Source organism: Pogoniulus pusillus, chromosome 34, assembly GCF_015220805.1.
Source record: "Pogoniulus pusillus isolate bPogPus1 chromosome 34, bPogPus1.pri, whole genome shotgun sequence".
Lineage (NCBI taxonomy): Eukaryota > Metazoa > Chordata > Aves > Piciformes > Lybiidae > Pogoniulus > Pogoniulus pusillus.
In genome coordinates this window covers 4025206-4050452 of record NC_087297.1, presented here as the reverse complement: position 1 = coordinate 4050452, position 25247 = coordinate 4025206, and the positions used below count along the sequence as shown (strand labels likewise).

Sequence of the window (25247 nt, the reverse complement as noted above, 5' to 3'; positions counted from 1 at the left end):
CTCTCTCTCTCCTCTCTCCCTCTCCTCTCTCCCTCTCCTCTCTCCCTTTCTCTCTCTCTCGTCTCTCCCTCTCTCTCTTCTCTCTCTCCTCTCAGTCTCTTCTTTTACTATCCTTCTCTCTCCCCTCTCTCTCTCTCCTTCTCTCTCCCCTCTCTCTCTCTCTCCTTCTCTCTCCCCTCTCTCTCTCTGTCCTTCTCTGTCCTTCTCTCTCTCCTTCTCTCTCTCTCCTTCTCTCTCTCTCCTTCTCTCTCTCTCCTTCTCTCTCTCTTCTTCTCTCTCTCTCTTCTTCTCTCTCTCTCTTCTTCTCTCTCTCTCTTCTTCTCTCTCTCTCTTCTTCTCTCTCTCTCTTCTTCTCTCTCTCTCTTCTTCTCTCTCTCTCTTCTTCTCTCTCTCTCCTCCTCTCTTTGCTCACTCTCTCTCTCCTCTCTCCTCTCTCCTCTCTCCTCTCTCCTCTCTCCTCTCTCCTCTCTCCTCTCTCCTCTCTCCTCTCTCCTCTCTCCTCTCTCCTCTCTCCTCTCTCCTCTCTCTTCTCTCTCTCCTCTCTCTCTCTCTCCTCTCTTTCTCCCTCTCACATTCTCTCTCATTCTCATTCTCTCTTTCTAATTATCAGCTCTTCCCATGTGGGTTTATAACGTAGACGCTTTAGAGCTGTGACAAAATGACCAAGTCCTGGCTGTGGAGCACTTTTCCTTGGGAGAATGCTAATGCTCAACTTTTCTTCTCCTTTTATAACAGCTGAGCTAATCGAGGGCCAGGGCATTTCCTGGGGAAATTGATGACTGGTTGAGGTTAATGGCCCAAGGCATTGCCTTAAGCTATCGACTCTCCCAGCCGGTCATTAATCCCCAGGAAATGCCCTGGCCCTCAATCGTTATTGCTTAATTATAAACAAAGACTTCCAGGCCTTTTTTTTTTCTCACTGAGCAAAGCTCCTGAAGGAATGAGAGGCTGGATTCCTCTGTTGACAAATAGCCCTGATTCCTTGAAAACGTGAAGGTCAGAAGTTTGTGGTTTATTGGTCATCTTGTACTGATGCTTCCAGAAGACAGACCTTGGTGTCCTGATAGACCTGTGCAATGCTCTGGTGAAATACCAATGGTGTGATGGGTGGAGTGTCTTAGCTGCTTTCTGTTGCCTGTGTACAGGCTCTTATAGCACCAATAGCATTAAGCAAGGGTCTGAGAAGGGTTAAATGAAGGCATGAAATGGGATGGCTCCAGTGTGCACTGACTATCTGTGAGGTCTTTTCCAACCCTGATGATACTGTGATACTACTGTGATACTGTGACTACAAACTCTTACATTTGAAGCAAGCTTGAAGTATCTCTGAGTAAGAATCTGAGCCAGAATGATGCTTTTAGGGTTGCCTGTCATGGTTGCTCCCACCTTTTGTTTTAGCCCCATGATGTCTTTTCAACTCTGGGTTTGTAGGAGCCTCTTCCAGAGTTAGGGAAAGGTACAAGAAATGTTCCTCTTGATCTAGGTGTTGCTTTAGGTTGCAGCCTTGAGAGCCTGTTCCAGAGTTATGGAAAGGTACAAGAAGTATTCCTCTTGATCCAGCTATTGCTTTGGGTTGAAACCTTGAGAGGATGTATTTTAAGCATTAAGCAAGGGTCTGAGAAGGGTTAAATGAAGGTACAAAATGGGATGGCTTCATTGTGCACTGACTACAAACTTTTAAGTTTCAAATATGTTTTAAGATTGAAGCAAGCTTGAAGTATCTCTGAGTAAGAATCTGAGCCAGAATGATGCTTTTAGGGTTGCCTGTCATGGTTGCTCCCACTTTTTGTTTTAGCTCCATGATGTCTTTTCAACTCTGGGTTTGTTGGAGACTCTTCCAGAGTTAGGGAAAGGTACAAGAAATGTTCCTCTTGATCTAGGTGTTGCTTTAGGTTGCAGCCTTGAGAGCAGCATTTAGAGGATGTACTTTAAGCACTAAGGAAGGGTCTGAGAAGGGTTAAATGAAGGCATGAAATGGGATGGCTCCAGTGTGCACTGACTACAAACTCTTACATATGAAGCAAGCTTGAAGTATCTCTGAGTAAGAATCTGAGCCAGAATGATGCTTTTAGGTTTGTCTGTCATGGTTGCTCCCACCTTTTGTTTTAACTCCATGATGTCTTTTCAACTCTGGGTTTGTAGGAGCCTCTTCCAGAGTTGGGGAAGGGTGCAAGAAATGTTCCTCTTGATCCAGGTGTTGCTTTAGGTTGCAGCCTTGAGAGCCTCTTCCAGAGTTAAGGAAAGGTACAAGAAGTATTCCTCTTGATCCAGCTATTGCTTTGGGTTGAAGCCTTGAGAGGGTGTATTTTAAGCATTAAGCAAGAGTCTGAGAAGGGTTGAATGAAGGCATGAAGTGGGATGGCTTCATTGTGCACTGACTACAAACTTTTAAGTTTTAAGTATATTTTAAGATTGAAGCAAGCTTGAAGTATCTCTGAGTAAGAATCTGAGCCAGAATGATGCTTTTCGGGTTGCCTGTCATGGTTGCTCCCACCTTTTGTTTTAGCTCCATGATGTCTTTTCAACTCTGGGTTTGTAGGAGCCTCTTCCAGAGTTGGGGAAGGGTGCAAGAAATGTTCCTCTTGATCCAGGTGTTGCTTTAGGTTGCAGCCTTGAGAGCAGCATTTAGAGGATGTACTTTAAGCATTAAGCAAGGGTCTGAGAAGGGTTAAATGAAGGCATGAATTGGGATGGCTTCATTGTGCACTGACTACAAACTTTTAAGTTTCAAATATGTTTTAAGTTTGAAGCAAGCTTGAAGTATCTCTGAGTAAGAATCTGAGCCAGAATGATGCTTTTAGGGTTGCCTGTCATGGTTGCTCCCACCTTTTGTTGTAGCTCCTTGATGTCTTTTCAACTCTGGGTTTGTTGGAGCCTCTTCCAGAGTTAGGGAAAGGTACAAGAAATGTTCCTCTTGATCCAGGTGTTGCTTTAGGTTGCAGCCTTGAGAGCCTGTTCCAGAGTTATGGAAAGGTACAAGAAGTATTCCTCTTGATCCAGCTATTGCTTTGGGTTGAAGCCTTGAGAGGATGTATTTTAAGCATTAAGCAAGGGTCTGAGAAGAGTTAAATGAAGGCATGAAGTGGGATGGCTCCAGTGTGCACTGACTACAAACTCTTACGTTTGAAGCAAGCTTGAAGTATCTCTGAGTAAGAACCTGAGCCAGAATGATGCTTTTAGCTTTGTCTATCATGGTTGCTCCCACCTTTTGTTTTAGCCCCATGATGTCTTTTCAACTCTGGGTTTGTTGGAGCCTCTTCCAGAGTTGGGGAAAGGTACAAGAAATGTTCCTCTTGATCCAGGTGTTGCTTTAGGTTGCAGCCTTGAGAGCAGCATTTAGAGGATGTACTTTAAGCATTAAGCAAGGGTCTGAGAAGGATTAAATGAAGGCATGAACTGGGATGGCTTCATTGTGCACTGACTACAAACTTTTAAGTTTCAATTATGTTTTAAGATTGAAGCAAGCTTGAAGTATCTCTGAGTAAGAATCTGAGCCAGAATGTTGACTTTAGGGTTGCCTGTCATGGTTGCTTCTCACCTTTTGTTTTAGCTCCATGATGTCTTTTCAACTCTGGGTTTGTAGGAGCCTCTTCCAGAGTTGGGGAAGGGTGCAAGAAATGTTCCTCTTGATCCAGCTTTAGGTTGCAGCCTTGAGAGCAGCATTTAGAGGGTGTGTTTTAAGCACTAAGCAAGGGTCTGAGAAGGGTTAAATGAAGGCACGAAGTGGGATGGCTCCAGTGTGCACTGACTACAAACTCTTACATTTGAAGCAAGTTTGAAGTATCTCTGAGTAAGAATCTGAGCCAGAATGATGCTTTTTGGGTTGCCTGTCATGGTTGTTCCCACCTTTTGTTTTAGCTCCATGATGTCTTTTCAACTCTGGGTTTGTAGGAGCCTCTTCCAGAGTTGGGGGAGGGTGCAAGAAATGTTCCTTTTGATCCAGGTGTTGCTTTAGGTTGCAGCCTTGAGAGCCTGTTCCAGAGTTAGGGAAAGGTACAAGAAACGTTCCTCTTGATCCAGCTATTGCTTTAGGTTGCAGCCTTGAGAGCAGCATTCAAAGGGTGTATTTTAAGTGTACAGCTCCGTGCCACTGTGGCACAACTTTCTTTTCAGCCCTTATTTGCTCTAAAGTGTAGCAATTTTCTTGCCACTGCCAGCAGTACTTCAGTTCAAGTTGATGGCAGAGGGATGTAATTTGGCTGCTGCTCGTCTCCAGTGTTACTGAAAGATGAACAATAGCTGAAGTTGAAGCTTTTGATGCTACAGCTGTGGTGGTAGCTGTTGAGATTTATAGAGCTGGTAGACACAGAGCTCAGTACAGTAGTAATACCTAAAAATAGGTGTAGGAAAATAATAGAATCATAAAATGCTAGGGCTTGGAAGTGACCTCTGGAGATCATCTAGTCCAGCCCCAACAGAGTGGCTTCTGCTGTGGATGAGGGGAGTTGCTTGCTGCTTGAAAATGAAGTTGGGTCTCTAGCTCAACCCTGATTTCTTTAGGCTGCTTGTGAAGAGTTTAATCAGCTATCAAGATATTTATCAAGCAGTCATTAAAACATGACCCAAGTGCATTTGGCTTGGCTGTTCTGGGGAATCCTTAAACGTTTTCTCCTCCTGCCTTGTATCCAGAGCTGCCCTTTTTGTTTTCTTTTGATCTGGCACATGTCTTTGGTTGTTTTACATTCTCTTTGAAGGGTTTGCTTTGACCAGAACCAGAAATCGAGCTCTGACTGCAGGTTTGGCAGAAGAAGCAAAACAGTAACACATGACAAACTGAAGCAGGCAGCAGGCACAACTGAGAACAAATCAAAGCAGCTAATTAGTTTGTCTACATCATCTCAGCCTTTCTTTGTGGAGGTGGATAGGAATCTTTCTGCTTGATGTTTGATCTGGAAACATCCTGCACTTCCATAAAACAGCCACAAAAAGGCTTCTGTTCTGTATAAATATTTGTAGGACTCTAACTAGAACCATCTCTGGGTGCTTTCTGAGCGTGTAGGTTAGGAGAGCTTATCAGACAGCTTCAGGGAAGGGTGCTTAGGACAGTGCTAGGCTGCTGGGCTTTATTTCTCTGCAGGTAATAGATCACAGGATCACAGGTTGGAAGGGACCCAAGGAGATCATCGAGTGCAGTATCCCTTTCTTAAAGGCTTGAAGTGCTGTAGTGATTAAGACTGCTAAGTCCTAAGTACCTTTGCTAGTTCTTGTGGCAGCACTTCTGTTGATCTGGTTTCAGAGGTGAATCCTGGCTGCCCTGCTGCCCTGGTTAGTGCCATCCCCTCCAATGAATGGATTATTCCAGGTCCTGAGGAGATCCAGGATTTGCTTGGTGTCTTTTTTAAAGGGAGCACCGAGAGGTTAAAATCTTCCAAGTGTGAGGATTATCTACAGTTAAAGGAACTTTGCCTACCTTAGAGGCTGCTGTTTGCTTCTTGGTGGCTGTTTGTGTTTTGAGGGGGTTTTGTTTGTTTGTGTTGGTTTGGTTTTGGATGGGGAAGGTTTCCATCTTGCAGAATCATAGAACCATGGAATTGTTTAAGACTGGAAAAGACCTCAAGCCCAGCCATCAACCCAAACCACCGTGGCCATTAAGCCATGTCCCAGAGTTTCTTGAACTCCTCCAGGTTTCTTGAACTTCAGGTTCTTGAAACTTCAGGTTTCTTGAACTCCTCCAGGGATGGCTGTTCCAGTCCCTGACCACTCTTGCAGCAAAGAATTTTTTCCTAATCTCCATCCTAATCCTTCCCTGGCACAATCTCAGGCCATTTCCTCTCCTCTTATCACCTGACACTAGGGAGAAGAACTGGCCTCCTGAGCTGCCAGATCCAAGGGCAGGGTTCTGCACTTTGGCCACAACGCCCTTCAAGCAGCACTACAGGCTGGGGCTAGAGTGGCTGAGAGCAGCCAGGCAGGGAGGGACCTGGGAGTGCTGGCAGAGAGGAGCTGAAGAGGAGGCAGCAGTGCCCAGGTGGGCAGCAGAGCCAATGGCATCCTGGGCTGGCTCAGGAGCAGTGTGGGCAGCAGGACAAGGGAGGTTCTTCTGCCCCTGTGCTCAGCACTGCTCAGGCCACCCCTTGAGTGCTGTGTCCAGTTCTGGGCTCCTCATCCTCCTCTTCTCCAGACTAAGCTCATCAGACTTACTCTCCATCCCTTTCACCAGCTTTGCTGCCCTAGAAGGATGACTTTTACGAGTACAATTAGGACACCCAACATCACTGAAGCGCTGCTGCGGTTTGACACTTTCTCACTTGTGCACAGTCTGAAATGACTCCGTTTGCTCTCCTTCCTCCGTGCTCATCAAAGGCAAAATGCACAAAACTGCAAGGCAGCAGTGAGGTTTTTGGTGGTTTGGGATGGGGTTGGGTTGTTTTGTTTGGTTTTTTGGGGGGGTATTTTATTTTTCCCTTCCAACCAAAAGGTCTTCTGTGATTCTCCTGGAAGAGATTTCCCATTGCCCACTGTTCTCCTTCTGCAAGAGAGATCAGAAACCGCTCAGTCTTAATTGGGGGAGCCTGCATGACAGCGAGCTGCCCTATTTCATGCGTGGTGCAGGAATAAATGAGTGCTTAAACCCTTTGAAACACACCACTCCTGCAAAAGCCACGGGCTGTAATTAAATCCAGTGTGGGGTTGTATTGTCTTGTGCCCCCGGCTATAAACTTGATAACAGACCATGGTACACCCACTATTGTGTTAGAAGCTGGAACCCAATTAGTGAGGTTGTAGATTTGCAGTCACTTTCCAAGCCCTTCTGTTCATTTCCCCCTCCTCTCCCACCTCCCCCCCCCTCTTCCTCATGCCCTTTCTTTCTTATTATTTTGCTTTTCTATTGCTGAAGCAAGGGAGGAAATCTTTAAGGGCATGGAGCCAAATATGTGTGTGCAAGATAATTCTTCATCACGAGTCAAGGGACAAGTGTTGGTTGCTGCATAGTGTCTGATGTGGGGAAGATTTATTAGTGCTGTGATGCTAAAGAAATAAATATTTTTTATATATATATATATTTATATAGATAAAAATGATATCTGATTTGGGAAAGATTTTATACATATATAAAATTATATATTTATATATATATAATGACATCTGATGTGGAAAGGATTTATTAGTGCTGTGATGATAATATATATATATATATAATATATATATAAAAATGATATCTGATGTGGGAAAGATTTTATGCATATATAAAATTCTATATTTATATATGTATATATAATGACATCTGATGTGGAAAGGATTTATTAGTGCTGTGATGGTAATATATATATATATAATATATATAAAAATGATATCTGATGTGGGAAAGATTTTATACATATATAAAATTCTGTTTATATATATATATAATGACATCTGATGTGGAAAGGATTTATTAGGGCTGTGATGATAATATATATATATAATATATATAAAATGATATCTGATGTGGGAAGGATTTATTAGTGCTGTGATAATATATATATAATATGTGTGTATATATATATATATATATATATATATATATATATATATAAATGATATCTGGTGTAGGGAAGTTTTATTAGGGCTGTGAGACTAAATAAATAAATAAATAAATAATATATTTATATAAATAAAAATGATATCTGATGTGGGAAAGATTTTATACATATATAAAATTCTATATTTTTATATATATATATATAATGACATCTGATGTGGACAGGATTTATTAGTGCTGTGATGATTATATATATATATATATAAATGATATCTGATGTGGGAAGGATTTATTAGTGCTGTGATAATAATATATATATCATATGTATATATATATACATATATATAAATGATATCTGGTGTAGGGAAGTTTTATTAGGGCTGTGAGACTAAATAAATAAATAAATAATATATTTATATAAATAAAAATGATATCTGATGTGGGAAAGATTTTATATATATATATATATAATGATATCTGATGTGGGAAGGATTTATTAGTGCTGTGAGAATAATATATATATAATATATATATGTAAATGATATCTGATATGGGAAAGATCTTATATATATAATACTTATATATACTATCTGATGTGGGAAGGATTTACTAGTGCTGTGAGAATAATATACATATATATAATATATATATATAATATATATAAATGATATCTCATATGGGAAAGATTTTATATACATATAAAATTATATGTTTTATATATATAATATCTGATGTGGGAAGGATTTATTAGTGCTGTGAGAATAATATATATATATGTATATATAATATATATATATATATATAAATGATATCTGATGTGGGAAAGATTTTATATATATATAAAATTATATATATTTTTTATATATATATGTATAAAAATAATATCTGATGTGGGAAGGATTTACTAGTGCTGTGAGAATAATATATATATATAATATATATATATAATATATATATAAATGATATCTGATGTGGGGAAAGTTTTTATATATATAATTGTATATATATATTCTATATATATTTTATATATATATAAAAAAATATGTATATAATACATATATGTGTATGTGTATATATATATATATATATAAATACATATATGTGTATATATATATATATATATATATATATATATATATATATATATATATATATAAAAATACATATATATGTATATATATAAAGATATCTAATGTGGGAAAGATTTATTAATGCTGTGATAATTATATATGGAGGTGGTGGAAGCCTCATGCCTGGAGGTGTTTAAGGCCAGGCTGGATGAGACTCTGGCCAGCCTGCTCTAGTGTGAGGTGTCCCTGGGCATGGCAGGGGGGTTGGAACTGGCTGGTGCTGTGGTCCTGCCTGATCCTGTGATGGTGATGTTTGCATTTGTTTTGCAGTACAGGCAGCGAGAGGAAGAGGAGGCTGCGTGGTTGTGACTGTTGTGCTGATGAAAGAGCTTGGGCTTCCCTGTGTGTTGGCACCTGTGTAGCTCTGAAATGGGATGTGAATGACTTCCCTAAAACCCCACTGTATTTACACTCCTCTTTCTTTCATCTGTGTGTCTGTCTATGTGTGTTTGAGGATGGCTGGAGAAGTTTCAAGAGTGATTTCTCAACATCCTTCAGCTGACTCCAGAGTTTTTTCTTCACTGCAGTGAGATAGAAAGAGGCATAGTTATAGATATGACCCTTGGTATATGAGGAGTTTGGAACTAAATGATCTTTAAGCCCATTCTGTGATATTTAGCTGCTGCTTTTGCTGCTGTGCATTTCTCTCCATGTATTTCCAGTAGGCTTCTAAAGTGACAGAGACAAGTTGGTCTGGAATAAGGAGTTCATGATGAGTTATTATTGTCTGTGAGTTATTAAGGTCCAGTGTTGTCCTGTGCTCTTGTATGGGTGGCTGCAAACCCTGCCCTGACCTCACTGGTGGGAGCTCTTGTTGGGTGAGGTGTCTGCAGTGCACCTGAAGGAGCAGCACTGAAGCTCTTGGGTGCAATAGGAAGCCATCAGTGGTTACTTACTGGGCATCCTCTGTCCTAAAGCTGCTCTGGAGAAGCAGCACAGGATGCCTGTGGTGTGTCTGCCCAAGGCAGGGTTGGAGCACTGAGTATGTGGGTTTAGCCTGGCAGAGAAGGGGAAATTCTCTCACCCTGTCCTCCTCAGCTCTGTTCTGCTTGGGGTGAGCTGAGACTGTTTCCTCCTTGTGCCCGAAACACGAGGAAGAGGAGGAGTGAGGAAGCTGAAGTGAGCTTGAATAGCTTTCTACTTTCCTCTCTTCTTCCAAGGGCTGGGACATGCCAGATAAATTCCTTCCCTTGTATTGCAGTCTCCCTGACCAGCAGTACAGAAGACATCTGAAGTGCTGCAATTAGCCCAACATTGTTTTGATGCCAAATTAGGAGGACCTGAGTGTGAGGGTGAGGCTGACAAGTTGGAGAGGGTAACTGGGAGCACAGATAGCAGGAGACAAGCCCACCAGCTGTAGTCCAGATGGTGTGTGAACCTCAGATAAAGAGGGAACCTGCTGGAATTGTTGCCTTTTGGAGAGGTTCTCAGTGTTTCTGATAGCAGTGCTCGTGTAAAGGGTGCTTGTGTGCTCTTCCTCCTCATCTCAGAGGTGAGAGTGATGCCAACTGCAGTGCTCATCACAACACTGTGGTTATCAGGAGGTAGGGCCTTAAGTAGGCTTTTATCATCTTTATCAGGGCTGGTTTCCATGTTAAGGTTTGAAAACATGCTGGCTTTTCCCTGTCATCATAGCACTAGTTTCTGGAAGCTCTCTCCAAACAGCTGCAAGATCAGATTCTTGATTTGCCAGACCAGATCACAGAATCACAGAATCAATCAGGGTTGGAAGGGACCACAGGGATCATCTAGTTCCAACCCCCCTGCCATGGGCAGGGACATCCTACCCTAGACCAGATCTGATTCTTTGTAATGCTTTTAGAGGGGGGAAAACTAATAAGATGCTCTAAGCATATGGAGGGAACTGGAGCTGTTTAGTCTGGAGAAGAGGAGGCTGAGGGGAGACCTCATTGCTCTTGACAGTGCCCTGAAAGGAGGTTGCAGTGGGGTGGGGGTTGGGGTCTTCTCCCTAGTATCAGGTGATAGAGCAAGAGGAAATGGCCTAAAATTGTGCCAGGGAAGGTTTAGGTTGAAGATGAGGAAAATGTCTTTGCTGCAGCAATGATCAGGGATCAGAACAGGCTGCCCAGGTTGGTGGTGGAGTCCCCATGCCTGGAGGTGTCCAAGAAGCAGCACTGTGAGACGTGGTTTAATGTCCATGGTGGTGTTGGCTTGGTGGTTGAACTGGGTGAGCTTAGAGGGCTTTTCCAACCCAAACAATGCTGTGATTCTAAAAGTAACCAGTGCAGAAAGAGCTGTTTGGCCTCTCAGCACATTTTACACTTTCTTTTTGTCTTTGGTTTTGGTAGTGCTGAAGTATGGATCTTGGCAGTAGCCAAAGGCAGGACACTGATTGTCAGGCTCTCTGTAAAAACAGAGTTTCTCTGAAGAAACCCCAAGGTGTCTCTCTGAAGATGCACACTCCTCAGGGACTGGGAGGGGGAGAGCCCTGCAGAGAGACCTGGCCAGGCTGGATGGGTGGGCAGAGGCCAAGGGGATGAGATTGAACAAGGCCAAGTGCAGGGTTCTGCACTTTGGCCACAACAACCCCAAGCAGCACTACAGGCTGGGGACAGAGTGGCTGAGAGCAGCCAGGAGGAAAGGGACCTGGGGGTACTGATAGATAGTAGCTGAAGATGAGGCAGCAGTGTGCCCAGGTGGGCAAGAGAGCCAATGGCATCAGGAGCAGTGTGGGCAGCAGGACAAGGGAGGTTCTTCTGCCCCTGTGCTCAACACTGCTCAGGCCACACCTTGAGTGCTGTGTCCAGTTCTGGGCTCCTCCATTCAAGAGAGCTGTTGAGGTGCTGGAAGGTGTCCAGAGAAGGGCAGAAAGGCTGGGGAGGGGCCTGGAACAGAAACCCTATGAGGGGAGGCTGAGGGAGCTGGGGGTGTGCAGCCTGCAGCAGAGGAGGCTCAGGGCAGAGCTCATTGCTGTCTGCAGCTCCCTGAAGGGAGGCTGTAGCCAGGTGGGGTTGGGCTCTGCTGCCAGGCAAGCAGCAACAGAAGAAGGGGACACAGACTCAAGTTGTGGCAGAGCAGGTCTAGGCTGGATGTTAGGAGGAAGTTGTTGTCAGAGAGAGTGATTGGCATTGGAATGGGCTGCCCAGGGAGGTGGTGGAGTCTCTGTGGCTGGAGGTGTTGCAGCCAAGCCTGGCTGGAGCACTTAGTGCCATGGTCTGGTTGACTGGATAGGGCTGGGTGCTAGGTTGGACTGGATGAGCTTGGAGCTCTCTTCCAACCTGGCTGATTCCATGATTCTTGGAGGCAGAAGGGATCATACAAAGCTCTGGGCTCCGTGAAGCTGCGTGAGAGGAGAACTAAGTTCTCTCAGCTTGCCTGGCCTTGGCAGGAATTTCTTTCCAGCACAAACACTTGAGAAATGTTTGTTCTTTAGCAGGGGTGGCAATGCAGATCCCTCAGCCTTTGGCTTTGGGTTCTTTTTGCCCAAATTCTGTTAGAAAACAAAGCAGGCAGAGTGAGACTAATGTGGTTTGGGTGTCAGACCTGAGCCGCCTCAAAAGTGCTTTCTGAAGCTGCTGCCAATGCCAGGCAGGGAGAGTAACACACTCATGGCTTCATCTTCACAGAGCAGAAACAACCTTCATACCCTGTCAGAACATTTGTAGCTTTGCCTTCTTTTTTTTGGGGGGGGGAGGGAGGGCATTTGACACACTTCTAAAGCAGCTTCCTTTCAGGTTTGATCTCTTTGGAAGTCTTTGCAAGTTTCCCTTCTTTCGTTTCTGTCTGCTTTGGCTGTTCAGATGCCTCCTTTTGGAGCTGCAACCTGCCTTAGCCAATTTCAAATTAAAAAAGGCTTTCAAATTGCTGCTTTGAAAGAAAACTTTCTGAGGCTTTGTTTTTGCTCTTAAGATATCTTAAGTAGGGCCCCAGAACAAATGTTTCTGCTGGGAGTACTTTTTAGATAGAAGCTGTGCCCCTCGCTATGAGGCTTTGGGAAATAGCAGAAACTGAGGTTGGTAACCTAGAAGAGAGGAGGCCAGCAGGACAAGGGAGGTTATTCTGCCCCTTACTCAGCACTGGGGTTGGTAACCTGGAAAAGAGGAGGCCAGCAGGACAAGGGAGGTTCTTCTGCCCCTGTACTCAGCTGTTAGCCTGGAAAAGAGGAGTCCTGTGTCCAGTTCTGGGCTCCTCCATTCAAGAGAGATGTTGAGGTGCTGGAAGGTGTCCAGAGAAGGGCAGCAAGGCTGGGGAGGGGCCTGGAGCACATCCCTGTGAGGAGAGGCTGAGGGAGCTGGGGGTGTGCAGCCTGCAGCAGAGGAGGCTCAGGGCAGAGCTCATTGCTGTCTACAGCTGCCTGCAGGGAGGCTGTAGCCAGGTGGGGTTGGGCTCTGCTGCCAGGCAAGCAGCAACAGAACAAGGGGACACAGTCTCAAGTTGTGCTGGGGGAAGTTCAGGCTGGATGTTAGGAGGAAGTTGTTGGCAGAGAGAGTGATTGGCACTGGAATGGGCTGCCCAGGGAGGTGGTGGAGTCTCTGTGGCTGGAGGTGTTGAAGCCAAGCCTGGCTGGGGCACTTAGTGCCATGGTCTGGTAGATTGGCCAGGGCTGAGTGCTAGGTTGGACTGGATGAGCTTGGAGGTCTCTTCCAACCTGCTTGGTTCTATGATTCTAAGTAAGGATAAAAAGAAAAAACTATCTAAGGAAGCTAAGGACAATCCCAGGTTCATTCCATCAAGCAAGTTAGAAATGTGTCAGAATGGGTATGGAGTTTAAGAGTACAGCAACTCAATGAGAGAGTCATAGAATAGATTAGGTTGGAAGAGCCCTCAGACATCATCTACTCCAACCCCCATGCCATGGTCAGGGACACCTCTCAACTAGATTTAGTTGCCCAAGGCCTCATCCAATCTGGCCTTAATTGAAATTCTAACAGATTGGTGTCTGGACACAGCCGTGGAAAGCATGGAATGGTTTGGGTTTGAAGGGAACTCAAAGATCATCCAGATGCAATGAATCAATCCCCTGGGTTGAAAGGAGGGGAATTCACTACTTCTTTTTCAAAGCTTCATAAATTCACCATTTCATAGAATGGACAAGGAGCTGAAGGACATGGAACTGTTAGAACCAGTCCAGAGGAGGCCACCAAGATGCTGAGAGGGCTGCAGCAGCTCTGCTGTGAGGACAGGCTGAGAGAGTTGGGGCTGTGTAGCCTGGAGAAGGCTTCCAGGAGACCTTGGAGTGGCCTTCCAGGATCTGAAGGGGGTTAGAGGAGAGCTGGGGAAGGACTATGGCCAAGGTCTTGTAATGCCAGGATGAGGAGGAATGGGTTTGAACTGGCAGAGGGGAGATTGAAACTGGATCTTGTTTGCAGTGAGGATGGTGAGACACTGGCACAGGTTGAGGGTGGTGAGACACTGGCCCAGGTTGCCCAGGGAGGTTGTGGAGCACAGAAGCACAGAATGTGATCACATTGTGTGATTCTGTGTTCCACAACCTCCCTGGAGGTGTTCAGGACCACTTTGGATGAAGCCTTGAGCAACCTGTTCTAGTGGGAGGTGTCCCTGCCCATAGCAGTGGGATAGAACTGGATGATCCTTGGGGTCCCTTCCAACCTAAACCATTCTGTGACTAATGATAGTTGCCTGTTTCCTTCCTTACCTGAAGGGACTGGATGTTTAGGAGGGATGGAGAGCAGAGGTGAGCTGAGCAACCTCTCTGGAGGTCAGGAAGCAGGGGTTAAATAAAGCTGCTGGCAAGGATTTGAAGGCAGAACATAAGAGTTGTGTAAGAAGAAAAAAGGTGTGGGGGGGGAAAGTGAATTGGTAAGTAAGGAGGAGAAGGAAAGGAAAGGTGAGAAGATGTTACCAACTGTCCTGTCACAGCACATCAGCTTGGGAACTAGGTGGATTTCTGTATCCTGGTGTGCTTCTGCTGGATTCATTGGATGGGTTCAAGGTGTGGGGGAATAATGCTTCTGTCTGAAGAGGGGCTGAAACTGGAGGAGGAAATTAGGATTGAAAAAGAAAATGAGATCCTTCTCTTCTAGCACTAAGTAGCAAATGTAGTAGGCACTGAAGCAAGATTTGATCAAGAAAAGAGATAGACCCAGAGGGGTTTTCTACTTGAAAGTAAAAATGCTGGAGGGAAATGTAAAAGAACAGTGAAGTGTGGAGAGAAAAGTTTGATTTTTCTTCAACCTTCAAGTTAGTTAAAAGAAAATGAGCATAGTTGGGAGTGTTCTTGCCTCTTATGGCAACAGAAATGTAAAGGTCTTGGGCCTTCACCTTCAAAATGGAGCATATCATAGAATCAGAGAATCAGTCAGGGTTGGAAGGGACCACAAGGAGCAGCCAGTTCCAACCCCCCTGCCATGCCCAGGGACACCCTACCCTAGAGCAGGCTGCACACAGCCTCAGCCAGCCTGGCCTCAAACACCTCCAGCCATGGGGCCTCAACCACCTCCCTGGGCAACCCATTCCAGCCTCTCACCACTCTCCTGCTCAACAACTTCCTCCTCACCTCCAGCCTCACTCTCCCCACCTCCAGCTTTGCTCCATTCCCCCCAGTCCTGGCACTCCCTGGCAGCCTAAAAAGTCCCTCCCCAGCTTTTCTGTAGCCCCCTTCAGCTCCTGGAAGGCCACAAGAAGGTCACCTGGGAGCCTCCTCTGCTCCAGCCTGCACAGCCCCAACTCTTTCAGTCTGTGCTCACAGCAGAGCTGCTGCAGCCTCTGAGCATCCTCCTGGCCCTGCTCTGGACACTCTCCAGCATCTCCACATCCCTCTTGTCCCAGGGGCTCCAGAACTGGATGCAGTACTCCAGGTGGGGTCTCAGCAGAGCAGAATCCCCTCCCTGGCCCTGCTGGCCACACTTCTGCTGCTGCAGCCCAGGCTCTGGTTGTGTTTCTGGGCTGCAAGTGCACACTGCTGGCTCCTGTTGAGCTTCTCCTCCAGCAGCACCCCCAAGTCCCTCTCCTCAGGGCTGCTTTCCAGCCAGTCCCTGCCCAGCCTGCATTTGTGCTTGGCATTGCCTTGACCCAGCTGCAGGACCTTACACTTGGTCTTGTTGAACCTCCTGAGCTTGGCTTGTGCCTACCTCTGCAGCCTGTGCAGGTCCCTCTGGATGGATCCCTGCCCTCCAGCCTGGCTGCTGCACCACACAGCTTGGTGTGGGCAGCAAACTTGCTGAGGCTGCACTCAGTGCCTCTGTCCATTTAAACCAGTGGCTTCCTACAGGCTTTTGTTTCAGACTCAGCATTGGTTCTTAAGCAACCATAGAATGGTTTAAGTTGGAAGGGATCATCTAGTTCCAACCCCCTGCCATAGGCAGGGACACCTCCCACTAGACTTACACACTAGACATGCACACTTAGGTGTGTATCCCAAAGGAAAGCCACTGCAAAGTGGCCTGTAAGCTTTGTGCTGGGTTTATGCCTCCTGGAGAATAAATTAGCTTCTAGAAGCTGCTTGAAATACCCCTTGTAAACTAAAGTGTCTGGATCAGTGTCTCCTTCACGTCTTATTAAAACTCAGTTGGGGAGTTAAGACAGCTTGGTTTTGCTCAAAGCACCGTGTAAAGTTGTCATCTACTCCATTAATCTTTAAGCTACTTCATAAAATCCCAGAGGAAAAAACCTGGTGAGGTCTCTGCTTTCTGAGCCAGCTTGGAAACTAGTGAGGGGCCTGGAACACAGCCCTGGGAGGAGAGGCTGCAGCCAGAAAGAGAGGGAGCTGGGGGTGCTGGCAGAGAGGAGCTGAAGAGGAGGCAGCAGTGCCCAGGTGGGCAGCAGAGCCAATGGCATCCTGGGCTGGCTCAGGAGCAGTGTGGGCAGCAGGACAAAGGAGGTTCTTCTGCCCCTGTGCTCAGCACTGCTCAGGACACACCTTGAGTGCTGTGTCCAGTTCTGGGCTACTCAATTCAAGAGAGATGCTGAGGTGCTGGAAGGTGTCCAGAAAGGGCAGCAAGGCTGGGGAGGGGCCTGGAGCAGAGTCCTGTGAGGAGAGGCTGAGGGAGCTGGGGGTGTGCAGCCTGCAGCAGAGGAGGCTCAGGGCAGAGCTCATTGCTGTCTGCAGCTGCCTGCAGGGAGGCTGTAGCCAGGTGGGGTTGGGCTCTGCTGCCAGGCAAGCAGCAACAGAACAAGGGGACACAACCTCAAGTTGTGCCAGGGCAGGTTCAGGCTGGATGTTAGGAGGAAGTTGTTGGCAGAGAGAGTGATTGGCACTGGAATGGGCTGCCCAGGGAGGTGGTGGAGTCGCCATCCCTGGAGGTGTTGAAGCCAAGCCTGGCTGGGGCACTTAGTGCCATGGTCTGGTTGACTGGATAGGGCCGGGCGCTAGGTTGGACTGGCTGAGCTTGGAGGTCTCTTCCAACCTGCTTGATTCTATGATTCTATGATTTGTTTCCTCTGGATGCTGCCCAGAGAGAGGAAGCAGCTCCATGGTGTGATGGGAGGGTAGATGTGGGGACACACACAGAAGGACTAGAGAGCTTGGGAGAGTCTTGTTTTCCCCCTGTTTCTCTGCCTGGCAGTTTCCTAGTGGAATGCTGGAGTTGTAGAGTTCTTACCACGAGTAGCTGTCTGCATCCCAAATGAGTTTTGTGTTCTAGTCTGTTCCCTATGTTAATGCCTGTGTTAATTTTTGTGATGCAGTCAGCTCTGGTTGTGTATCACAACCTTAAGTGCCTCAAAAGGTGTTGTGTTCCCTAAGGAAACAAATGCAGGGTCATAGCTCTGAGAAGTTAGGAATTTCCTGCTGGTTCTGGTGGTAGAGGGCTGGATGCTCACTTTCAGAAGCCCTTGCTTGAGAGGTTCAGCTGCTGTCAGGTTCTGCTCCACTCTTCTCTCATAAATGCATTTGAAATTCCTGGGCAGACTCTTTTCAGATCTCTCTTCTATCAGTTTTGCATAGTGAGGGTGGTGAGACACTGGCACAGATTAAGGGTGGTGAGACAGTGGCACAGGTTGAGGGTGGTGAGACAGTGGCACAGGTTGAGGGTAGTGAGACACTGGCAAAGGTTGAGGGTGGTGAGACACTGGCACAGGTTGCCCAGGGAGGTGAGACACTGGCACAGGTTGAGGGTGATGAGACACTGGCACAGGTTGAGGGTGGTGAGACACTGGCACAGGTTGCCCAGGGAGGTGAGACACTGGCACAGGTTGCCCAGGGAGGTGAGACACTGGCACAGGTTGAGGGTGCTGAGACACTGGCACAGGTTGCCCAGGGAGGTGAGACACTGGCACAGGTTGAGGGTGATGAGACACTGGCACAGGTTGAGGGTGGTGAGACAGTGGCACAGGTTGAGGGTGGTGAGACACTGGCACAGGTTAAAGGTGGTGAGACACTGGCACAGGTTGCCCAGGGAGGTTGTGGGGCACAGAATCACCCAATGTGATCGAAGATCACATTGGGTGATTCTGTGCCCCACAACCTCCCTGGAGATATTCAAAGCCAGTTTGCATGAGACCTTGAGCAACTTATTCCAGTGAGAGATGTCCCTGCCTATGGCAGAGGATTGAAACTGGATGACCTTTGATGTCCCTTCCAACCAAAACCATTCCATGATTCTAGGATCTTCGTCTTAACTGCGTCGACTTTTGCCGATGGCTTCTGGGGGGCTCATCAATTCCTGCTGAAGCAGGCAATTGGGGTGGGTTTCTTTTTGTTGTTTGTTTGTTTCATCCTGCATGGGCTTCTTCTTGTTTTTTTTTTAGCCACTCACTTTTTTTTGGTTTCCCTCCACTCCATTTCCACTCCAGGCAAAGATTATTTCCAGCTGAGAGGGGCTGGATGCGTGTCATTCCAGAGCGATTGGAAATGACCCTGCAGAGCTGCCTGCAGAAAGCAGAACATATTTCCCCTCGGTGCTCACCCCCTGTTCTCACCTTAGAATGCATGCAGGAGAGGTCATGCAGGGCCAAATCCAAGAGCTGTCTGTCTTCCAGTACCTGAAGGGGGGGGTACAGGAGAGCTGGAAAGGGACTTTTGACAAGGACTTGTAGCGACAGGATGAAGGGCAATGGCTTTGAGATGGGAGAGGGGAGAATGAGAGTGGAGTTTAGGAAGAATAGGATCATAGAATCATTAAGGTTGGAAGAGACCTTCAAGATCATCAAGTCCAACCGTGCAATCCTGGACTGTAGTATGGCCAGCAGGACAAGGCAGATTATTCTTCCCTGGTACTCAGCACTGCTCAGGCCACACCTTGAGTGCTGTGTCCAGTTCTGGGCTCCTCCATTCAAGAGAGATGTGGAGGTGCTGAAAGGTGTTGAGAGAAGGGCAGCAAGGCTGGGGAGGAGCCTGGAGCACAGCTCTGTGAGGAGAGGCTGAGGGAGCTGGGGGTGTGCAGCCTGCAGCAGAGGAGGCTCAGGGCAGAGCTCATTGCTGCCTGCAGCTGCCTGCAGGGAGGCTGTAGCCAGGTGGGGTTGGGCTCTGCTGCCAGGCACCCAGCAACAGAACAAGGGGACACAGCCTCAAGTTGTGCCAGGGCAGGTTCAGGCTGGATGCTAGGAAGAAGTTCCTCACAGAGTGATTGGCATTGGAATGGGCTGCCCAGGGAGGTGGTGGAGTCACTGTTCCTGGAGGTGTTGAAGCCAAGCCTGGCTGGGGCACTTAGTGCCATGGTCTGGTTGCTTGGCCAGGGCTGGGTGCTAGGTTGGACTGGCTGAGCTTGGAGCTCTCTTCCAACCTGCTTGATTCTATGATCAACCCAGCACCACCATGTTCACTAAACCATGTTTATTGAGTTAAAAACTGTCTGGATGTCTGGGCCCAAAATGTAGTGGGGAATGGAGTGAAATGCACTTAGCAAATGGCCACGAGTGGTTTTGGGGACACTTCTCTTTCATGTCTAAATCAATGGTCTGGATGAGGGGATTGAAGCACCCTCAGTAGTTTGCAGATGACATTGAAGCTGGGTGTACTGATCTGTTGGAGAGTAGGAAGGCTCTGCAGAGGGCTCTGCACAGGCTGGATTGATGGACCACAGTCTGCTGTGTGAGGTTCAGTAAGGGCAAGTGCTAGGTCCTGCACTTTGGTCACAACAACCCCATGGACACTCCAGGCTTGGGGCAGAGTGGATGGAAACTGTCCATCAGGAGAGGACCTGGGGTGGGGTTGTTTGAAAGCTGGCTGAACATGAGCCAGGGTGTGCCCAGGTGGCCAAGAAAGCCAACAGCATCATGTCTTGGATCAGCAATAGTGTGGCCAGCAGGACCAGGGCAGTGATTGTCCCCCTGGACTCAGCACTGGTGAGGCCACACCTTGAGGACTGGATTCAGTTTTGGGCCCCTCACTAGAAGGAGGACATTGAGATGCTGGAGCAGGTCCAGAGAAGGGCAACAAAGCTGGGGAAGGTTTGGAGAACAGGGCTGGGGAGGAGAACAGGGCTGGGGAGGAGAACAGGGCTGGGGAGGAGTGGTTGAGTGATCTAGGATTGTTCAATGTGGAGAAGAGGAGGCTGAGGGGAGACCTCATTGCTCTCTAGAGCTCCCCGAGAGGAGGTTGCAGTGAGGTGGGGGTTGGGCTCTGCTCCCTAGTATCAGGTGATAAACAAGAAGCAGCAGCCTCAAGTTGCACCAGGGGAGGTTTAGGTTGGAAATCAGGAAAAATTTCTTTACTGGAAGAGTGGTCAGAGGTTGGAAGAGGCTGCTCAGGGAGGTGGTGGAACCAAGAACCATGTGGCTGTTGTGCCATGGTGGTGTTGGGTCGACCTTAGGGCTCAATGATTTTAGAGACCTTTTCCGACTGAACCAGCTCTATGATTGCATATCCCAAAGAGGAGTGAGAGGGCAGGAGATGGATCTTACAGAGGTGTTTTCCAGGTCCTGCTCTGAGGTGTCAGTGACATTAAAAGGCAGGCAGAGTCTGTGAGGGGAAGGAGACCTCTTTGCATCTTCATCTCTGGCTGTTTTGATGGGAACGTTGATTACAGACAAGGTAAACTTGTTTGTACTTCATTCATTAAAGGCAAACTATAAACTGTCCCTGCCTCCCCTCCCCACAGGCAAGGCACTTGAGGAGATGCCAGGCAATTAAAGTCCTTAAGACAGTAATTACAGTCAAATAGACAACAAAAATGAAATCACTGCACATGATTCCTTTTTTTTTTTCTGCTTGGTTTTGTTCTCTGTGCTTATTAAACCACAATTCTTGCCTCATGAGTGCACAGGAATCTCTCAGCTGGTAACACCACAGTCTGGGATGAGTTTGCTTTGCTGCAGCTTAATAACCTCTTTGATATTCTTAGTTTTGAATTCTTCCCAAACTCCTGATTTTTTAAATAGATCTTTTTGATTTTCTTTTCATTTCCATGGCACTACAAACAGCTGATGGGTTCTTGTTCTTCCTGCCCATCAAAAGTGGAGGTGTTCCATCAAAACCATAAGGAGCTGCTCTGCAAAGCATGTGCAACCTGTGAAGAGCAGCATGCTCCTAGATGCAGCATGAGAAAAAGGAAGGTGATGAAGCCCTGGAATGAGTTGCCCAAAAAAGCTGGCAGATGCCCAATCCCTGAAGCCAGTCCAAGTGAGACTGTTTGGGGCTCTGAGCAACTTGCTCTAGTTACTACATCCAGTTCTGGAGCCCCTGTTAAGGATATGGATGTGCTGAAAGGTGTCCAGAGAAGGGCCACGAGGATGAGCAGAGGGCTGGAGCTGCTCTGCTGTGAGGAGAGACTGTTTGGGGCTCTGAGCATCTTGCTCTAGTTACTACATCCAGTTCTGGAGCCCCTGTTAAAAGAAGGATATGGATGTGCTGGGAGGTGTCCAGAGAAGGGCCACGAGGATGAGCAGAGGGCTGGAGCTGCTCTGCTGTGAGGAGAGACTGTTTGGGGCTCTGAGCAACTTGCTCTAGTTACTACATCCAGTTCTGGAGCCCCTGTTAAGGATATGGATGTGCTGGAAGGTGTCCAGAGAAGGGCCACGAGGATGAGCAGAGGGCTGGAGCTGCTCTCTGAGGAGAGACTGAGGGAGTTGGGGCTGTTCAGTCTGGAGAGGAGAAGGCTCCCAGGTGACCTTATTGTGTCCTTTCAGAGTCTTAAGTGGGCTACAAGAAAGCTGGGGAGAGACGTTTTGGGCTGTCAGGTAGTGATAGGACTGGGGGGAATGGAACAAAGCTGGAAATGGAGAGATTCAGACTGGATGTTAGGAAGAAGTTGTTCAGCATGAGAGTGGTGAGAGCCTGGCACAGGTTGCCCAGGGAGGTAGTGGAAGCCTCATCCCTGGAGGTGTTTAGGGCCAGGCTGAATGAGACTCTAGACAGCCTGATCTAGTGTGAGGTGTCCCTGCCCATGGCAGGGAGGTTGGAACTGGCTGCTCCTTGTGGTCTGTTCCAACCCTGACTGATTCTTTGACTCTATGAAGATGTCCCTGCTGGCTGCAGGGAGGTTGAACCTACATGACCTTGAAAGGTCCCTTCCAATGCAAACCATTCTGGGATTCTGTGACATAAAGCTGGCACACCTCTGAATCAGATCAGTAGGGACAGGATAGCAATGATGTCTGGAAACTTCTTTCTTGCTTCTTTTTGCCAGCTTCCTTGTTGTAGCACCTCCCAGGTTGCTGTGGTGCTGAGGAGGGCAAGGCTGAATTAGGCTGAGGTGTTCAGTTCGTAATCCAGGGCTGGCTTCAAGTGTTTAAATTTAACTGCTGCATTTTAAACTTCAGAAATAGGTACCCACAGACTCGACCTCTTTCAGACCTATTTCATGAGCTGGCACAAAGCATCACTTCAGGGGAGTGATTGTGCCCCTGTACCTGAGTACACTACACTGCTGAGGCCACAGCTGGAGCACTGGATCCAGTTTTGGGCCCCTTGCTACAGGACAGACATTGAGGTGCTGGAGTGCATCCAGGAAGATGGGGAAGGGTCTGGAGATCAGGCCTTGTGAGGAGCAGCTGAGGGACCTGGGGGTATTTAGTGTGGAGAAGATGAGGCTGAGGAGACCTCATTGCTGTCTACAGCTCCCTGAAAGGAGGCTGCAGTGAGGTGGGGGTTGGGATCTGCTCCCTAGTGTCAGGTGACAGAAGGAGAGGAAATGACCTGAAATTGTGCCAGAGAAGGTTTAAGTTGGCAATTAGGAAACATTTCTTTGCTGCAAGAGTGGTCAGGGGTTGGAAGAGGCTGCCCAGGGAAGGTGGTGGAGTGCCCATCCCTGGAGGTGTGCAAGAAACCTGTGGCCATGGCCCTTTGGGACATGGTTCAGTGGTCATGGTGGTTGGGTCGATGGGTGGGCTGGATGATCTTGGAGGTCTTTTCCTACCTTGGTGGTTCTATGATTGCATGGATTCCACCAGCTGGAGTGTGTGCCAGCTCAGCAGACACTGGAGTGCAGGCTTTAGTGACTTGTGTGTTCCAGCTGAAGCACTTTGGAAAGGCAGAGAGCTCCCTGTAACGAGATGCAGCTGGCGTGCATAAACCTTTCACTTTGCATTACATAATGGAGCGGGGAAGTAATGCATGGGGAAAAGTTCCTCTTTCTTACTCCTTTAGACTGGGCTTTTACTGGGCTGTATAAACCCTGTGAGGATTTAATGGGGGAAAGGCAGGATTATGAGCAAACAGCAGATGAGCAGAGGTCTGGACAGACTTGGGAGCTGGGCAAGGAACAAGTGCAGAGTCTCGCACCTGGGGAGGAACAACACCAGGCACCACTACAGCTTAGGGCTTGATTTGCTGGGCAGCAGCTCCCTGGAGAAGGACCTTGGAATGCTGGTGGACAGCAGGTTATCCATGGGATAGCAATGTGGCCTTTGTGGTATCCTGGGATGCCTCTAGAAGTGTGTGTCTGTCCTGGGTTAGGGTGGATCCCTGCCCCGGTAGAATAAACTCACCATAACATGGGTTGTTGTGGAGAGTCAGGGGAAAATGAAATGGGATTTCTTACAGTTTAAATACAGCAGTATAAGGAGAAATGAACTGCTAGAGAAGTAGAATAAGCTTAAGGAGGATGGGGAAGGGGTCAAGTGGTGGTGAAGCAGCAGCAGCCAGAACAGCAGCGGGGGAAGATAGCAGCGAGCACAGCTGAAGCAGCAGAAGCAGCAAGGGGAAGGTCCAAGCTGTGCTTCCAGACTTCAAGCTCTTAGAATCATAGGATCAGCCAGGTTGGAAGAGACCTCCAAGCTCATCCAGTCCAACCTATCCCCCAGCCCTACCCAGTCCACTAGATCATGGCACTAAGAGCCTCATCCAGTCTTTTCCTGAACACCTCCAGGGACAGCAACTCCACCACCTCCCTGGGCAGCCCATTCCAATGGGAAATCACTCTCTCTGTGAAGAACTTCTTCCTAACATCCAGCCTGTACTTCCAAGGAAATGATTTAACTTACCCATTGTTGGATTCTATGGCCTATCCCTAGAATGTTCACCTCTCCACTCAGAGCTTCTACTTCTAAGTTTCTCTGTTGTGAATACTTTTATGTCTGAGCTAGAAGTCAGCTCAAACGGACACAGTGGCCAGCAGGACAAGGGGGCTCTCCTGACCACATCTGGATTATTGTGTCCAGTTCTAGGCTTGTACTAGAGAGTGTCCAATGGAGGCTGCAAGGAAGATGAAGGGACTGGAGGCTCCTTCTGGTGTGCAAAGGCTAGGAGACCTGGGGCTGGTTAGTCACAGAATGGTTTAGCTTGGAAGGGACCTCAAAGCGCAGCCAGTTCCAAGCCCCCTGCCATAGGCAGGGACATCTCCCACTAGAACAGGTTGCTCAAGGCCTCATCCAGCCTGGTCCTGAACACCTCCAGAGTGTGATCAAAGATCACACTCTGTGATTCCGTGCTCCACAGCCTCCCTGGGCAACCTGTGCCAGTGTCTCACCACCCTCACTGCAAAGAACCCTTTCTAACATCCAATTTCAGTCTCCCCTTTGCCAGTTCAAAACCATTCCTCCTCCTCCTGGCATTACAAGACCTTATCAGTAGTCCCTCCCCAGCCTTCCTGGAGCCCCCTTCAGATCCTGCAACGCCACTATAAGGTCACCTCAAAGCCTTCTCCAGGCTGCACAGCCCCAACTCTCTCAGCCTGTCCTCACAGCAGAGCTGCTGCAGCCCTCTCAGCATCTTGGTGGCCTCCTCTGCACTGGCTCCAACACTTCCATGTCCTGCTTGTGCTAGGGGCTCCAGAACTGCACCCAGGACTGCAGGTGGGGTGTGAGGAGAGCAGAGCCAAGGGGCAGAATCCCCTCCCTTGCCCTGCTGCCCACACTGCTCTTGCTGCAGCCCAGCACAGGGTTGTGTCTGGGCTGCACTCACACTGCAGGCTCCTGTGGAGCTTTTCATCACCCCAGACCCCCAGGGCCTGTTCCTCAGGGCTGCTCTCAGCCATTGTGCACCCAGCCTGGAGCTGTGCTTGGCATTGCACCCACCCAGGTGCAGTCTGGAGAAGAGAAGACTGAGAGGAGGTCTTACTACAATGTCTAAGTATCTGCAGGGTGGATATCAAGAAGAAGGTGCCAGGCTCTTTTCAGTAGGACAAGGGGCAATGGATACCAACTGGAACACAAGATGTTTGACCTCTACATGAGAGGTGGGTGTCAAGAGGAAGGTGCCAGGCTCTTCTGGTGGTGCCCAGGGATAGGACAAAGAAGAAGAGGTATAAACTGGAGTACAGGAAGCTCTATCTCAACACGAGGGGAAACTTTGTTAGTGTAAGGGTGCTGGAGCCCTGGAGCAGGCTGCCCAGAGAGGCTGTGGAGTCTCCTTCTCT

General features: G+C 47.7%; 1 protein-coding gene and 1 long non-coding RNA gene across 3 annotated transcripts in view; both read left to right on the top strand.

Annotated features, from left to right (window-relative positions):
- The window catches only part of KCTD1 (potassium channel tetramerization domain containing 1), a 161248-nt gene that overhangs the window by 51523 nt on the left and 84478 nt on the right, over nt 1–25247 (top strand). The gene's annotated exons all lie outside the window — the stretch shown is intronic.
- LOC135189807 (uncharacterized) overlaps nt 852–25247 on the top strand; it is a 44516-nt gene continuing 20120 nt past the window's right edge. The window contains exon 1 of the long non-coding RNA XR_010308321.1: nt 852–996. This is a non-coding gene — a long non-coding RNA (uncharacterized LOC135189807). The remainder of the gene's footprint in view (nt 997–25247) is intronic.